Raw genomic sequence first — 15268 nt, forward strand, 5'->3', positions numbered from 1 at the left:
TCAAAACAAACAGAAGCAGCAGAGCTTTTGAGCGGGTCAACATTGGATAATGCTGAAGGAAGAATGCCACAGAAAAAGTGAAAAACAGGTATTTTCTTCTTATGCAAACACTTGGCCTTTCTCCATTACTTTCTTGCTCCTACATTTTAAGCTCACGAGAACACGGCGAGTTAAGCATATCATCAAGATTGTTTCTTACATAAAATCTTTAGCTAGGCTAATATTTGCAGCTCAAAACACTGCCATGTCCAAAACATGCCACGTTAGTTCTGGTTAGAATAACAAAACAGATGAGTAAGATAAGAACCAGAGTGTTCCTATTTATTGCAGCCAGAAAACAGAAGAAGCTGCTGACACGTAGGAGAGGAGCAACTCAGACAGTTCTGTTGAAAGAACTGTAACTTACGAATTCAGTAAATTCAAATAACAAATTAATCTAGACTTAGATCATGACTACACAGAAGTTTTGAGTCTACTTTGCAAGACGGCATTTTGAAAGCGATTTTTTTTGTTTTAAAGCAAACTAAAGAACCAAACACCAAAAAACCCTGTAATTTTAACTGAAATTCCGGATTTTAAAATTCTCTCCTTTTCTATTTCCTTCCCCGTTTTTAGCAAGTAAAGATGAGTACAGCTTTCAGCTTGATGCGAATTACTTTCACTATCACACTGTCAGGTGCCTGGTAAACCACTGGAAAAAAGCCCTGAACAATTACAACACTAAGCTGGTTTTAGAACAAGACACGCAATTTCGTTTAGAAATAAGAGTTTAAAAAAAACACAAACCTTTTGTTCTCTACCATGTACGACCTGAATTAATTTCTAACATCTTCTATAAACCTTCATCGTTATGCAGACATATAACAAACATGAAATGTGGCAAAAGTCGACAAGTTAATTTATTACAGTATTTAATCAACAATCTATCATGATCTTCAGAAAAGATAAACTAGAAAACAGATTCTCATTCTGTGGAGAAGATAAAAGTAAATGGGAAACTCTGAAAGTGTTCCAGAAATGCAAATGCATACATCGTTTGTGCTAAAGGCAACACCAGCATTTTCCCTTAAATGAAGCAATATATAAACATGTAAGAACAGGGAAGCATTTTTCTGTCAGCAGAAAACACAGAAGCATTGCCTGTGATGAGTAAGTGAGCGATCAAACTAAAAAGGAAAGAATAGCAATATGAACTACACAGTGCTAAAAATTTTATTTTTGATGTGCTTGGATGCCTCAATCAATACTGGCTCTAATCTAAAAACAATACTAACTAAAAACAGCGCAACTTGTTTGATTTTCTACACATTCATCATCCATAAGCCTGACATTGTGCCACCTTTGTATTCCCAAACCTCCACATTAGGCTCCTTGCATTTCCCACACGTTTCCCAAATACTTTACACATTCAATTCAGCTTGTTCACATCTTCCTATCCATGCCCTTTAATTTCTTTTTCCATTCTCTCCTCTGTCACTTTATGCAACTCTGATGTCAGCCAAGCACAAGACAGCATACTATGGCTGATCTGGAACCGCAGTTTCTCAGCAATTGGTAAGTATATATTTAATTCTTGATCTTGTGGGCAGAACAGAGGAAAATCCTTAAGCCCAGGTTGCAGCCTTTTATTGAGGAGACTGGAGGAGGGAACTCTAATTTCCATGTCTTACATTTTCACACTGCAAACACATTCGGAGCTTTTGAGATCTCTACCTTACCTGTCATTGGAACTGGCCACCAAACTCCAAAAATAAAGGCAAGGAAACAGAAAAGCAGACTGCACGATCCGTTGTCTCTTAGGTAACCAAAGAAAAACGCTGCCCCTTACACAGCAGCTTTTGCTTACAGCAGCCAAGTAATCAAAAAAGGAAAACAACACTGTTTTGAATATAACTACATCCACTGTCTACCTGAAAATCACAACTGCTACTCTGAGCTGAGTGTTAAGTCTATCTCCCATTCATAATTTCAAGGTGGGAAAACACTGTGTTAAATAACCAGTGTTAGAACACCTAAGCTCATTCTAATGCTTTAGCACTGCAGATAATCTGATGTAAAGCCTAAAGTTTCCATGACCAACAGAACTGCTATTTGCTCCCTCGACAAAGGTAAATTTCATAGTTTGAAATCTATTTTTCAGTACGCTTCACATCTGTTAAGCATTGAGGTTAACAAGAAAAATGGCACGGATGTTCATTATTTCTTAAATATAAAATTATACAACATTCTTTAAAACCATTCATCCTTCCAATCTCAATAATCGCTGTGGTTACCCACTGCCCCTTCTCCAAGAGAATTACTACGCTTCAACTGCCACTGCTTAAGATAAACAAGCAAATGTTTATCACCCCTCTTTTGAAAACTGGAGTATTGATAAATTGGCTTTAGGATCCTGAATTCAAACATTTTGAGGTTATGACAAGAATCCACTGCCACAGCAAACATACAAGTGGGCAATAAATGCCAGTCGCTGATTCGGTTTCGAACAATTTAATGTCTTAATAATCAAAAGGAATGTTAGCCAAGCTGAGGAAAGATGCGTGGATGAGTGATAAGATAAAGTAATGTATCTTCAGTGAGAAAGAACGAAGAATAACTCATTCTTCCTGAAATAAAAGGTAAAAATTGCAATGCACCTCTACTTGGTGACAGCCAAATGGATTTCAGGAATGTTTTCTGCACTTTTTCTAAAATGTAGGAGAAAATGAGAACAAAACCTAGTTAGTAATACAATGCAGCTGTAATAGTGGCCATGAAAAAACACATTTTGGGGTGCATGGATATACCTTTCCCCGGAGGGATAAAGTTCCTTATACCCAATTTCTGGCATCTCCAACCACAATCCTGATTTTGCTGGGCAGACCACTTTTTCATCACTTGCTCTTCATACAAAAGCGTGCTCTGGAGTTACCATTCTAAAAGGCAAACAATAACTCATTTCATAGCTCTTCTTCAAGTGTGGATATTGAATTCTAACGTGTTTCTCAAAGTCAGAGAGAAGTGGGACATATGAAAATGTGGGACGAGTAAAACCCAGGCAAGGCCCCAGAAGGTGTCCAGCAGGATTTGAAGCAGGGACACCTCTTAACTTCTGGAGAAATGGACAACAGCCGTCACGTTGAGGAAACTGCTTCAGCTCTTGTGGAGCTCATTTCTGCTCTCACATTCCCCAGCAGCAGCTGGAGTTAAAACAAAGCAAAACAAACAAAAATCCACAACTTTTTTTTTGCTTTATGTAATGATTCATCAAGATAGTTGTATCTTTTTGGAGTATGATGAGTGCCTAATTACAGTGATTCAAATCTCTTGTCACCTGCAGGCTAGACTACAGATAGCAATGGTTTTTAGTCAGAGCTGATAGTGATAAAGAACTTGACACAGCATGCAATGGTTTGTTAAGCATGATATATGCTTAAAACATCAGTATTAAAAACATCACTCCCCTTATTAATCTAGCCAGGAGGAGGAAGAAATCACATGATTTCAAGTTCAAAGTTGCCAAATCCCTTCTCCAGCAGGAGAACATGCTTGTCTGATTACATTTTCAGGTTGAATGCATTGTCACTCCATCACCTTTACCCACATTCCGCCCTGCTTTGAGCCTGTTTGCTTCTGTCAGCTCTTCCATCTCCTAACTTTTTGCAATGTCTTAGTTCTTCAGCTTACTATTTTTCTCCTTTGAAAACAGTTACATGCTAGTTGGGCCCTCTAGTGAACATTGATGTTAATGCACCAGACATCCATGATAAACATTCCCAGTGTTTTTTGCATTTATATTTTCCCCTAGTAAGAAACTTCTGAGAGAACAGCTGCTTTGCCCATGTGCCTTTCACAAGCGGGCCCTACGTGTGCTCACACAACCTCAAAAGAAGCACAAGCTGAGCGATGGCCACACTGGTTGCACTGTCACTTACTATCAAGACCCAGACTCAAGGACTCAGCTCCGTGAATGGCAACTTCTGCTAACCCCCTCAAAAACCTGCATCAAAAGCTCAGTGGGAAACCTGAGGGCTGAGGTCAGAGAAGCAGCTTCCTCACCAGGAGCAGAAGCTCAGGAATGAAAACCGCTTAACACTTCAAACACTGCTCCTTTATGAGGACAGAGATCTGCAGCATCCCCCGAGATCAAAAGGCTACAAATGGCATGTATGCACATACACACACAGATCAGGTGTATGTGGGAAATGGTGAACAAACCCAGACCCTAAAAACGTGATCAGCTACAGCATAAATCAGAGAGCAGCACTCTCACATCTCACAAACCACGCTGCGTGCCTTAAGCCGATCTCAAACTTCAGCATTTAGAAAACAATCTCAATACTCCCATATCATTGATTTTAGATTCTTCAGGTACTGTTTCATGTTCATTAACATAATTATTCATCTAATCTTGAGCCATTTACTTGTCTTTCACTTTTAGTTTCTGCAGATAAAAAAGGACCTCGCTAACAGGCAAAACTGGAGATGGTTAAAATGGTTTAAATAAAAAGCTGCAATTAAATTTAAACAGATTTGTGATGGCACCTAAAATATTTAGGTTTTTAAAGGAATATTTAGGTTTTTAAAGGAATATTTTAAAAATAGGGTACATTATGAAGAAACCCCAAAATCAGACAGTCAAAGCTCCCAACAGTGTAGGGGAAAAAAGAAATGAGTGATATAACAAAGAAACTAGCCATGGCACAATTAGCATGAACAATGTCAGTATTATTCCTATTAATTATCAATCTGTTGTGCATTTAACTTCACTAAGTGAGATCTTTAAATTGATAAAAGCATCAAAGATCAACAAGCATAGATATGAATGTCCTTTGTAAGAATATCTGCTATTTACACCAATGAATCCTTTCAGTAATAATAATGAAGGAGAAGCCCAACAGAATAGCAGCCTAACAGTAGAGAAAAAGTTGCTCATTTTGTTGGAACTTCCAAGGTTACTTAAAATCCGGTCCACCTCTCGGCTGTGTCACACTCAATCCAGATTTCAAAAGAAACTATGGAAAGGAAGATCCATATGTATTTTAAAACAGATTTTAAAACAGCTTCTGAGAGTGAAGGCCTTCCCAGTTTTGGGGAGTTAACAGGCAGCTGTAGATGTCCCAGAACACAAGGAAACAGCATACAGGTGAGCAGGTTTTCCAGTAAGCTTTGTGTTATCTGACAAAGCGAGGCAAGGCAGAACCAGTTGGAAGCCTGCTTTTCCCTCACTCCAAGATTAATTTTAACTCTACTTCCGAAACTGTCACCAGGTTTTCATTATCACTTAAGACGTGCATATGATTTGCAATCAACAGACGCGACAAAACGTGAACAAGCTTCAAAAACCAGGGAGTGAGGGGCATCAGACTGTATCTCTGCCCCTTAGTTCCTTCAGTCCGCTTGAAAAATAGCCTCGTGTAAAATAAGGCACATTTATTAGAACGAAGATCCTCCTGTGATTAATAGGCATTAATCTGGTGCTACAGGGATGAAACCCGTCCTGCCTGATTTCTAAATAAAACACCGTTAAACTGTTATCCCTGCATAATGAAGTAATGACTGTTTATGGTTTCTCTGTGACTTCTAGCAGTAAGACTTCAGATGTGGTCGCAGAAATCATAAATCTGCTTTGTTATCTAGAAAACAGAACAATTACAGCAATTTTCTGCTATTACAAGCAATTGTCTTTAATTACCCCAATATATTACTTCATTGTCTGAAAAGACAGGATGTCAGTGTGAATAGCATTGGTTTGGCAGCCCCAAATTATCAACAACCATCAAAATGGTTCATGCTTTTTCTCTTCCCTTCCCTGAAGACAGTATCTGAGCTTTCAAAGTAGGCTGACTTTCTACCTTAGCATCACGCAAAAAGAAAAACTGAAGTGGAAGGAATCAAGCAGATAACTTTAAAATCGCGAGTGGTTTGTTCATGGCTTTCAAGCTCGTTCTTTGCATTGTGCATATCCTTTAATTAGCAATCATTTCACAGCTCGATCCACTCTCCCTAGCAACTCATTTCTCATTTGACTCCAATTTACAACAAAGGGAAGTGGCAAAATAATAGAAACAATGGTACTGTGCAAGCAACCTATTCCTTGCAATAACTGCTGACAGCAATGCAGGGATGCCTTAACATCGGCCAAACACTGGCAAAGTTCTTGTTCAGAAGAAAAATCATTTTGGCAAAAATGAGAAACACCAACCAACCAAACACAAAAAGATAGCAGCTACTCACTAGCCATGAAAATCAAACAGAACCGCAACACCTCGCTTACACATCTTGACTGCCTCATGTGAACTTGGGCACTTACAACTAGCCAAAGTCTTTGTCCTGGTGCTTGTAACTCTGTAACCCACGTATTCCCAAGAAATTTTTATCATTTGTAAATCTTACAGAATGGTTTCCATCACAAAGATTGTATTTGTCATTTTTAAGCAGTTCAAAGATCAATTAGTTACTGTTAAAAACACATTCATCCTATGCAATTTGCAAGGATTTTCTCTCCAACCGGAGCACTGACAGATCCATCTGTTTAGCTGCAACATTTGTATTCTTTCCATTTCTCTGGCTGTAGAAGAAATGATTAAGTTAACTCATACGTGCAAGTGTCATGTTCCTCAGCAGTGGCAGTGCAAAACAAAACAAGTAAATTGCTTCAGCTGTGGGAAGCAAACTTAAGTGATTTCTCTATTTTTTAGAAGTCTTTATTTTACAAAAGTATTTTCTGGCAGATCAAATATTAGGAGTTCTCTTATATATATATATTCTTTTTCCCCAAAATCTTGGAGTTGGGTTTGCTCAAAGTAAAGTTGTGGCTGCTGTTACACCTCCGTGTGATACTTCTTTTTCAACTACCTTCATGTATTAAGAGAGGCAGCAGTATTTTACCATCATCACTATTTGTTTCTTCAAAAGAAGGCCATGAATGGTTTCATTCCATTAGTCTCCAAGGTTTCTTCATACTAATCCATGAATGATTAAATTTGATATACATGAGAAAAAGATGCAGAACTTTCACTCTTCTGCTTCCTCGCCCCATTCACCAAGTAGTGCACTTCCTTTCATGACAATAACTTCAATTCAATCCCAGTGAAGAGACTTTCTGAAAAATGAAGTTGGAAATAAAGGCAGAATCACCAGCTTACATAGGCTGGAAGGTGACAGCTAAACATTACTGACACGTGCCAAAGAAGACAGATCAGACGGATCTTACTGCAATCTAAATATTTAATTTCCCTTTGATGAAACGTCAAGCAATCAAGCTATTTTGAAATCAAACAGCCCCGTGAGAAATAAGTTCCACTTACAGCCTGAGCATTTATTACAATTAAATGGCTACTGATTCATTATCAGTCTGACTTTTGCATTTTACCTCATGAAGGGCACCGTTATGAATTGTCCAGTACCAACCTTACACTGAATTCCAGAGGAAGAGACCTCTGTAATCACCTGAAATCAATGAAGTTAACAAGACTACCAACACGTATGGAACTCTGCCAACACAGCATTAATGAACAATCTGAGCTTTCACCTAAATTCTGTCCCAAGCTCATTTGCTGACATTCTATCACATAGAATTTTGCTTCACTGTGAATACAGTAATTCTATTTACTAAGGAATGCAACTCTTTCAGGCGCAGGAAGACTGTTCACCATTCTGCTTCAGAGGACAAGTGACACCATAAAGGCACAAGGAGGTGGGCACCTTCCTGCAGCTCCTGAATCACACTTGCTTCAGGCAACAATGAACAGGTAAGTGCCCACTGAAACACACAGCTCAGGTAAGAAACTTGAAATAGCTTCATTCACACATCAAGTGTTACATTTGCCCCTGTTTAACTTCATGTGATTATTTAATCACTTAATATGTACTCAATGAAACCATTAGCAAAGAAATACAACTACACAACGTTTTCCTGACAATAAAACTGGAGATAAAGCCATATAATATGACTGATTTTGAAGGCCACATATGCTTTAGAAATTACACAAAAAGAGTAAGTCTCTTACAAGCCTTCCATTTGTCAGGAAAGATGGTCCTGACATTTACAGAGCCACCTAGCTTTCCTCCAAAGCAGAATATTCTCAAAAACTGTACTCCTGAAGAGTTTGGTGATTACACTGAAAAGCTAGATAGCAATAAGACTTTATTGCCCCGAGGTGGACGGCCTTGCCTTTTAAGAGGTGAATTCGAAGGCAGTCCTCCCTCATTCCTTATACAATGGTAAATGCAAAATGGGTCTCACTCTGCCCACACAGAAGTATGGCTGGAAGCACCTGACAGCAGCTACGATGGAAAAAGGCAGCGTACCAGCCTTCACAGCCCTCAGCTCCCACAAAACAGGGTCAGAGCCCATGAACAGAGTGCCAGCAGGTGCCACTGGTACTCCCAGCACTGACAGGGTCTCACAGCAAGGCTGCAGTATTCCAGTACTTTCATTACAGCAAAGTGAAGTTAATTCACCAAGACATGAGCCTAGTATTGCAGTCAGCCTTACAGCAAAGTTTCACTAATTCATATCTCACACAGCTACACTGTACTGTGAGACTAATGTATACATTATATACATGCATACCCAGAGTTGATATCCACATGATGAAGGACAAAAGCATGTACTACACTGCATTTATCGTGCATCTTAAGTCACATGGAGATCTCTGTCCTTTCAAATTCTTTCTGCAGTTCTTAAGTCTTTAAAACATCTCCCATCTGGTTTGTCAGGCAAGTCACACTGCCACCATTCCACAGGCAGCACTATTTATAAAACTGCTTAGCATGAAACTCTACCTAGATCTGAACAATCAAAATATTGACCTGTGAGTGTTGCTGGACACTCTTCATGTCTACCTCGGTAAAAGCAGAAAGAAGAAAAGTCACCAACAAACTTTCCAACAGAAATGCAGCACTTTGCTGCTCTGCCAAACACAGACACACTTAATCCCAGGATAAGGAATACATGCTAAGGATTCTGTAACCATTTTGGAATTACTCTCCTCTTTTTCAGAAGAATCTTGTGAGCTGAGGACTTGCTTTGCAAATAGCTTTGCTATCAAATAAGGTCTAAAACTAAACTTAAAAAAAAAAACACAAAAAACCCACAACAATAAAGGTGTAATTAGAACTTTTTTAAAAAAATTAAGTTCACTAACAGGTTTGTCAAATTAACTCTTCCAGACTTGTGTAGATATTATCATTAAGCAACATTTGGTGTTTGCATACAACCTGTCTCCAAGGAGCGCATTCATGTGTGGTTTTGGAATTCTATACATTTACCAAAGCAATATAAAATACTAAATATTTGTCTTATGAGAAGAAAAAAATGCATAGAATGAGAAAAAAAAAAAAAGCCTCTGTGGTAACTTTGGGGTCTGACAACTCCTAAGTTAGCAATGAAAGCTCTGGGATCAAGTCTTAGAGAGCGCATTGCAAGTTTGAATGAAAGATGACAAAAAGCCACAGTGGCAGTTTCATGTGAGGAAGCTTTAAGGTTAGTTGCAATGTATTTAAAAAGAAACAACATTCAAATAAATTATTTTTCACTGCAGTACGCCTAGTTTTTGGAGATGGAATTAAAATTGGGCTTTCATTTTAGAGCAAGTAAAGCATAATATTAGGCTATAATACTGCACGTACTATGGAGATCCAAGTGCCCACGGTGTTGCAAGAGAACATTTTCCCTCAGGCATTTGAAATTTAATGCTTCTTTAATATTCTCTGTTGGATATTGTTAGAATGGAATTTCAAATATTTCCTGCAATTTGAGTTAAAGATTACTGAATAATGCTGAGCAGCAAAAAATTTTTGAAGCATACATCTAAAGCTGGCACAGTAGCTCAATGTCCTGTTGTTTCTTGCTTTAGCAAAATTAATTTCTACAGTCTTCAACCATGAATTCAAGCACCACCTGGAGATTCAAACCCATAATTTAACTGTAGAGCATTTCTCGTTCCCTTGACTAATACACTGAGGGGAGACCCTGGATGTCAGGCAGCTATAAAAGGCAAAGGCCATTTCGTAGCAATACTTTATTGTCTTTCAGATGAGACAGAATGCAACTTGAAAATCATTATCTGGTCTATTACTGTAAATAAATGGGATTACCTGTGAGGAAATGAATATACATAGAATCACCAAGGTTGGAAAAGACCTAAAAGATCATCCAGTCCAAACGGTTTTGTCCATATTAAAAGTACAGACTGGAAGAGTAGCATCTTTCCCCAAGAAACTCCAGACATTCAAAAGGCTTTCCTTCAATTAAGATCCAACTTCTTCAGCATCTGTATGTTAGTGAACCATCATAATAGCTGCTAAAGAACTAAAGGCAGACTGCAAATTAAACCTAAAAAAGAAATGAAGCACAGTTGTATCATTCTAGAAACAAACCAGGAAAAATAAACCTAACCAGAATCACAATTCCCTTTGTTTGATTGCTTCACAGCGAAACTTCCTTCACACGGTGATGCAGCTGCTTTCTTTTCCATCATTTGCATCCAGATTACAAGCACAGGATGCTCCTGATTTCTTCCACAGCCACGGATCCCTTATCCCTACTAGGCACGTGCTGACTTGCTCTTTGGTTCCCCTCTATGTCAAGCCTTTCAGTTCCTCTCAGAATGGCCCAGAATGCTGCTTTAGAAAGTACAACTACTGTGACTTCACATGAAATACTTCCTCCACGTCTTCCCAGACTTTCCCTTCTGTAAGAAATGGATTTAAAAAAACAAAAAACAAACTTTAAAAACTCTACATTGTAAGCCATTGTAAGGTTTTCACTCCTTGGGTATTTTTATTGATATTGCAGATAATAATTCAATTCTTAAGAGAAATACAATCTGCATACATCTTCCACAGGAAACTAACCTAACACATCAACACTTCACGAGACCTTGTAAAACAAGAAGCAACTGAATGAAGAAGCTATTGTATAATACCAGTAGTTCTGAGATGTTTGTTTAGAAAACACTTCAATTACTCACACGCTTTCAGCTAGCACATTAAGCTACTGGTTTTACTGAGCTATGGAAACAGGCTGGTATAACCTTCTTTTGAATTCCTCAAGAACAGCAGTGCTATGGATATGCCTTGGAAACTGACCACGTAAACAATTTCATAGCGTTCCAAAAATCAAATGAACCAAAGAAATGCACTGCAAAGGACATTCTTTTCCCTCCTTCCCTTTACCACCTCCCAGAGGTCTGTGAAAACCTCTACCACCTCCACTCTATTACTATGGGAAGTACCACCTCATTAACTCAAGCTACAAAGCTAGACAACAACCAACCTCTCCCATGTACTGACTTCAGGAAACCCAAACTGCCATGCAGGTGTACAAGTGTCTGTGTAATGAAGAAAAGTACCAAGTTCTAATAAAGGAGTGAAACTAGGAAGACTCTCATACACCAAGAATGCAATTCTCCTGTTCAAAACAATTCAGAAATTCAACTTCACTGAATGTACAGCCAAGATACTGAAGTCTTTCCTCATGTCTGCTGTTATTTTGCTTTCATGTGGACGCTATGCTCTGTACTTGGAAGAAATGAGAGCAGAAAATCCTCTGAAAATGGGTCAGATGACAACAGATCTCACATGGTTTCTCAGCTTTACCTACAACAGAGTAGTTATTACCAAGCCCCTGTACTAATGCAGCCCCAAGTCAGTGAAGAAAGCCTGCAAGGGCAAACACACCTGAGCTGCACTCCAATCTCCAGAGGCCTGTGTGCATCACACCAAGTGCATCAGATCCACCTACACAGAGACCATCATGGGAGGCTTACACAGTTGGTGTGATCTCTGCCAAATGACTAACAGGTGTTGGGATCATTAACATAGAAATGAGCAACAAAAAAAAAAAAGAGATCTGGTCACATTTTTAATTAAGATCTGATTTGTTGGTAGTTTGTGAAGATTATGAATAGCTGTTACAAGTGTGCTATGCATCAGGAGGCTCTTCATAGCAGGCATATTGATACATGGCATCCCACCCACCTACTAAAATACCAGAGGCTTTCTAAATGCAATCAATGAATAATCAATTATCTGTAATTACACAAAAACATACCCGAGCTATTAAAAACAATAGAAGTGAAGCCATATCTCTGAAACAGATTCCACAGACAGAAAGCAAAACTACTTGAGAATGTTTTCTGAACTACAGCAAAATAATTAATAATAATAATAAAAATCAGGGCTATTAGCAGAAGGTCTAGAAACACCAGCTTCTTCATGACATTTAACACCCATGCAGGATCACATAGCTGAAGTTTACAAATGAACACTAAAAAGTTAGATTCTGGCCATTAGAGTGGAGAATATAAAAAAAAGCCCTGTATAAGACATCAGCACTTCATGCACTTACCCACCTTCACTTTTTAAGCCACAATTCTTATTGTTCTTTCTTATACCTACAACTTTGTCCTGTTTTAAACTCTTGCAGGTTCCCTGTCATCTTAAAAACTAACTTCTGGTCCTCTCAATCTCTTTCCTGGGATAGGCTTCAAAAAGTGCTCAAATTCTACTATTGTTTCTGGGCTTTAAACCAGCAATTATATAGTTGGTTTTTTGTTTGTTTTTTACAAGGTCATAAAGCATTTCGAAGAATTACTTTCACTTGAGATACATTTTCTGTATAAAAACTGTAAGCAAGTACATTTAGAAAGAAAAACTGTATTATACACAGAGAAGATAAAAAAAGCTTCCACAAATCATTGAAAATTGGGTATAAAAACTCACCAAAAATAATTCAGCGATTTCTATAGATAGCAATGAAAAAAAGCTGATCCAAACTATAGTTACAGAACACTGACAGCTACTGAAAGAGAATAATTCATTTTAAATTGGAATTAAAAAAAAAAAACACTTCAACACTACGAGCCTTGAAAAATAATACTTAATCACCACAAGATAGAGGTCAAAACAGTTTGAGTATTAATTGCGTTGTTTAGTTACACCAATCTGCACGTTACTTAATGTTAGTGAATGCAAAGTCTGTAAACTGCATTTCAGTAAATACCTGAATGCCTAATCTGTGCGCACAATGAAGTTCATTACTTCTTTTGCACTTAATTTGTTTCCACTTTTGCAGCTTTTTGGCTTACAGCTCTACACAAAAGACATACAGTAATAAAACATGTGAGATTCATTGAGGAAGACTAAGAAAATGACACCAACACCTCACCACCTCAGAAATAGTGGCAACTGAAGATGTAAAATAGCAAGGATATTCTGAGACGATAAAAAAACAAAACATCCCACAAGGAAACCTGAAGACTGTGAAAAAATTGACAGGAAAAACGGCATTAGATTTGGAATGAACTTCTCTGGAGCTTTGAAAAGGTGTTAAGGCTAATAAATCAGAAAAATAACAAATACAGCACATGCCTTGAGGACAAAAGAGAGCACAGATTTAGCATGCAGAAACTCAGTGTATGTTATTCATAGATCCCCACAGCACCAACAATCTGAAGACAATATGATTTAACAGCACGAGGAATACAACTGAGGACCAACACATGCTGCCAAAACACCAGAAGAATTTCTATCCAGAAGCAGATTTATTTTAAAAAGCGAATAAACACCAAGAAAAGGAGACGTAAAAGAAAAGATGGAGAAAAGAAAGCATCCGTCATTTCTCTTGCTTAGTTTTGTATAGTTTCATTTTGCTTGGAAGACATAAAATTCTAACAAAGAGAAACACTATTTAAGCCCAGAAAAAAGAACTGCAGAACTATTAAGTTTTGTTAACTTGAAAAACTTCAACGTTGCCTTCAGTTAAAACATCACAAAAGGCAGTGCAGTCTTAAACCGATGTTACTCTATCTGGGACTAATTATACCAGGAACATATTTAAAATAAACTGACAAACATTCACTACAAATCAGTTTCAACGTTAGGTACGTTATCTCCAGCAATAAACTAACAAGCACAAGCTTGGGCAGAAAAGGATGGAGAATGAAAACAGAGCCTTACCTACAGAAGAAACTTCGACTAGCTTAACTGAAATCCATTAAACCAATGGTTTAATGCTATGCTGGCAGACAGATCAGTTTATAGCACGCTTATACTGATTTTGCTGAAAACTGATAAGCAATCAACTTGAAGATAACTGATAATGCTTAGTGAAAAATCACCTTATGCGGGCCCATGTCAACTTCTGGGTAAATGTAGATCTTAAATAACCTCAATTAAGTCGGTATGAAGCTTGGGTGCAAAAAAAGGTCAGTTACTGGTGTAAAGCATCTAAGGATGCTCTGGAACAGTTTGTCTGGACAACAAGCTCCCTGACACTGATGAGGCACCTCTCACAGCAAGGCAGACCTCTGCTTTCGTTTGCAGCTGCTTGGCTTTAAATTCAACCCCAGACCAGAACTTCAGTTCAATCTTCATTCACAGCACAAACGTATCGCTGTTAGGCAGTATAAATCAGCATTGAGCAGTATGAGATTGAGAACAAACTCAGCATCACGATACCTTTTGAACCCTGACACCGCTGCTTCCGATACTTCAGGAGCTGCCAGAGGGTCGGTCGATCAAACCACAGGAAGCCTGGGATTGTGGCACGAGGACGATTAGCAACAAGGCTCGCTACAGTGAGAACATTTGCGTGCCGTGTGTTCGTGTTTACACTTAACACCACTGCCCCAAAGGAGGATTTCTGACTGAGGAACTGACAGAAGTCAGCCCAAGTGCTGCCCAAGGTGTTAAAACAATCACCTGTAAGGGGCTAAATAGGATTAAAAACTAATCCTGCTGAAAAATGTTGGGGCACGTGAGCCTTCGGCACAGGCTAAGCTAAATTACAGGATTTGTTCTGCTAGGAACCTTGTCAAGGCCTGAGGAAGAAAACAATCCACGGTGCGGTTATGCCAGCAGCTCACTGACAGAGCTCAGCCCGCAGCACAACCACAGGCCGCCCCTGAGAGAAGCGTGTCAGAGCACAGAGAGCCAGCCGGGCAGGAAGGCAGGGGGACGCCGGGGCGAGTGGGTCTGAGGAGAGTGGCCGTGCTGAGGCCCTTAGCAGCACCGTGCAGACGGCAGGGCCTGGGGAGATGGAGGGAATCCCGCGCGCCTCCGCACGCCGTTCCTGCTGCAGCGTTGCCTAGCAACCACCGCAGCGCCGCTACCTGCGCACGCGCAGCAGCCCCGAATTCTCGCGACGCACGACGTCCCCTTCCTTCCTCTACAGCCGGTGTGGACCCCTCCCCTCGCGCGCATGCGCACAGTTGGCTCCGCTTGAGTTTCCTCCGTCTGACGCATGCGCAAACCCAGGAGCCAACACCGCCATAACCAC

General features: G+C 39.2%; 1 protein-coding gene across 7 annotated transcripts in view; it reads right to left on the reverse strand.

Annotated features, from left to right (window-relative positions):
- LOC125689132 (WD repeat containing planar cell polarity effector) overlaps positions 1 to 15268 on the reverse strand; it is a 138604-nt gene that overhangs the window by 117586 nt on the left and 5750 nt on the right. Inside the window, exons 1-2 of one of the 7 annotated variants that reach the window (XM_048935961.1) lie at positions 15102 to 15215; positions 14449 to 14523 (exon numbers count right to left, since the gene is read on the reverse strand). The exons of 5 other annotated variants lie outside the window; for them this stretch is intronic. The gene's annotated coding sequence lies outside the window, so the exon portion shown is untranslated. Of the gene's footprint in view, positions 1 to 14448; positions 14524 to 14691; positions 15072 to 15101; positions 15216 to 15268 lie in introns of those variants that run through there. One more of the 7 variants, XM_048935962.1, reaches the window with a different exon arrangement.

Source organism: Lagopus muta, chromosome 2 (assembly GCF_023343835.1).
Source record: "Lagopus muta isolate bLagMut1 chromosome 2, bLagMut1 primary, whole genome shotgun sequence".
Taxonomy (NCBI): Eukaryota; Metazoa; Chordata; class Aves; order Galliformes; family Phasianidae; genus Lagopus; species Lagopus muta.